The sequence below is a fragment of the Saccoglossus kowalevskii genome, chromosome 21 (assembly GCF_978046115.1).
Source record: "Saccoglossus kowalevskii chromosome 21, keSacKowa6.1, whole genome shotgun sequence".
Taxonomy (NCBI): Eukaryota; Metazoa; Hemichordata; class Enteropneusta; family Harrimaniidae; genus Saccoglossus; species Saccoglossus kowalevskii.
Genome location: NC_140661.1, coordinates 5,091,088 through 5,094,012, shown reverse-complemented (window position 1 = coordinate 5,094,012; position 2,925 = coordinate 5,091,088). Strand labels below are relative to the sequence as shown.

Sequence of the window (2,925 nt, the reverse complement as noted above, 5' to 3'; positions counted from 1 at the left end):
CAGTTTCCAATCGTAAAGTAATTAACAGATATACTAAAATTATGTCCTTCATCTTGTGGGTAGAAATGTCGTGTTCATGTCCACATGTTCTTGCAAGGAGCGTAGTTTAAGTATTATGTCAGGATTGTTCTTGTTAGAATTTGAGTCCACGAATTCATCAATCGGTTGTTTTGCTGAGGCGTACAGTCTCTGAGTCGATGTCTCGATGATGATCGGCTAGATGTCCCGTTTCAAAGTATTCAATTTGGCGAGCTAGTAACTTCCATTGTTTCTCTGTAGCGAAGCCTGTTACCTCAATGGTTAATTTTTTTCATCGTTGATCGTTGATCGTGGAAATTCGAATCTGGTGGTGAGGTTAGTTGAGTGATTTCTTTTGCCAGGCTGTGAAGGATGTCATCGTAATTTGTGAAGAATCATAGTGCTTCATTTAATTTGGTTTCGAGCCATTGGAAGAGAAATTCGTTTTTTGAAGCATCCGCTATGGCTTTCAGTGTTTCGAGACTGGTTCTGTCGTTTAAATGGGTCAACACTAAAAAAGCGAAATATTGAATATGGTTGTATTTAATACATTCTGTTGCGCATTCAAGCGGGGTCAGCCCCTTGTCATTTGACCATTCAAATGTAACGTTCGTTCTTGCCTCTTCTAGAATTTCGAAATCGTGGATATTCGAAATCATGTTTAAAAAAACGACGAATGATAGTTTGCTGAGTACTGCCATTTCATTAGTGAAGAGAATGAACTGAATAGTCTTGATTTTCAGTCGGTTTTCCAGTCGTTGTAAAATAAACCTTCAAAAATGATACAAAAACGATCAGAGTAACTGAATGGTGTCAGGTCAGGAATCTTTAGCGCGTATGTGAAGACACTATATAACTACGCAAGACGGTACTGTGATGAGAAAATTGATGAGAAGGAAGCGCTAATCCAAATTAACGCTACTGTAATGAGTAAATCAATTGTAGCACTTGGATGGTAGCTGTGGAATGCCATTACACTCTGTGGGGGTGTGCCTTTTCAGAAAAGTGAATTGGTGATGGACAAGAACCATACTGATTCACGTTGACCGAATCAAGTTGACCCCGTGTTTCCAGTCCTGTTATCATTATCCCATACACGCAGGTATAGGGGTAATGCTTTCAACTTGAAACCCTATCCCTCAGGCTGTTTGCGAGTGTTCATGTTTTAGATAACATAAATATACAAATACACCAACATCTGTTGTTTATCATCTACGTGGGAGGTCTATTTCACATTAGGAACATTTATGACGAACGATTTATAAATAATCCTATGCACTCACACTTAATCTTGTGATTGAGTTCAAACTGGCATTCACGGACAGTGCTTCGGAATAATACACATCGCTCGTATCAAACACCGTTGATATTCGCGGGTGGAACGCATTGGGCCACTTTCTGTCTGAAATACCTTACCACGAAGACTATTTTGACTCGTACGGTAGTCATGTCACAGAATTTAAGAGATTTCTCGTACGTGGATCTACAATCATCAAATACTTTGATTTCAAGCAATGTGTAGCCAATACGTCGTGTATGACTCGTTGTGTAGATATCCATGAGATGACCTTTCACAGAAGGTCAAACTTGGTTTACCGCCTTTGAATCTTCGGCAAGAAGGCGAGGACATATCTTCTTCGCCAAGGGAAAAACGAAAATCGCTACGTTACACCGTAAACTCATTCCGTGTGATGATTATGTATGTCAAAAGTTATTCTGTGAAACGATCAGGTAATTATATATTTTAACTCATCGTACCGTAGTCCACCATTTTTGAAAAAACAAACTGTACGTCGACCAACCGATTTTGCATACTTTGCATTTTAGCGGGGTTTATTACCGCAGTTTTACGGAGTGACTATTGGTTTTTAATATTATTCTCTCTCTCTCTTTTTTCTTCTACGACAGATGAGCGATTCTGATTGGAGCGATGGAATAAAAAAAATGTACAGACTGCTTGACTCATTGAAAGGATGTAAGAAATGTAAAAATGAACATGTATATATAGAATGAATTATTATTTATTGTTCACTGTTTACTATTATTGACGTTTCCGTTTTCTGTGTTTTTAATCGAATCGTTTATGTACTCGTATTTTTTCGTGTCGTTAAAAATAATTTACTCAAACAAAACAAAGCAAATATGAGGTAAGAAAATATAAACGATGAACAACATATGTATATGTAGAATGAATTATTTTTATTGTTCACTGTTTACTGTATAATTATTGACTTTTCACTCTTCCGTGTATTTAATCGAATCGTTTATGTACTCGTATTTCTCGTGACGTGAAAAATGAATTTAACCACGCCGCACATTTACATGTATGTACGTATTTTTCGAGGTGTTAAGAAATATTTAATCATGCTAAACATTTATACGCTACGCAACTATTTTCCTTACTCACATCGTATGTTTGTTTCGTGGCGTTAAAAAAAATACTCAACCACGCCATGAATGTATACTCCATGTCAATATTTCATTCTTGTTTACTTTTTTTGTGCAATAAACTCCCTGCTGATCTGCACTGGCTCGGAAGATGAATTCTGATTGGCTAAAAAAACAAAAGACTTGTGGCGTTGAATGCACGTTCATTCTCAGTAATGTTATGCAAATTAGAAATTCAAACTAGCTAATCATTTACAACCTTCCGAGCCAGTGCAGATTAGCCCTAAACTCCGTTAGTTTTCAAAAATGCCGTGTATTTATTAGTGTGTGTGTGTGTGTGTGAGAGAGAGCGCCCTCTGTGACACATTCTGAAAAATCTTTCGTCCACGCCTGTCCAATTAAAAATAATTAAAAATAATTAAAAATAATTAAAAATAATTAAAAAAAAATAATTAAAAAAATGATGGTAATTTATGCAAATGTATTCACGATGACCTCGACACGACCTCGTATTCACAT

General features: G+C 36.6%; 1 long non-coding RNA gene across 1 annotated transcript; it reads left to right on the top strand.

Moving 5' to 3' along the window:
* Window positions 1-1,316: 1,316 nt before the first annotated feature.
* LOC146729584 (uncharacterized) lies at window positions 1,317-2,713 on the top strand. The gene is made up of 2 exons (XR_014928031.1): window positions 1,317-1,749; window positions 1,927-2,713. It is a non-coding gene; the product is annotated as an uncharacterized LOC146729584 (long non-coding RNA).
* Window positions 2,714-2,925: the final 212 nt, after the last annotated feature.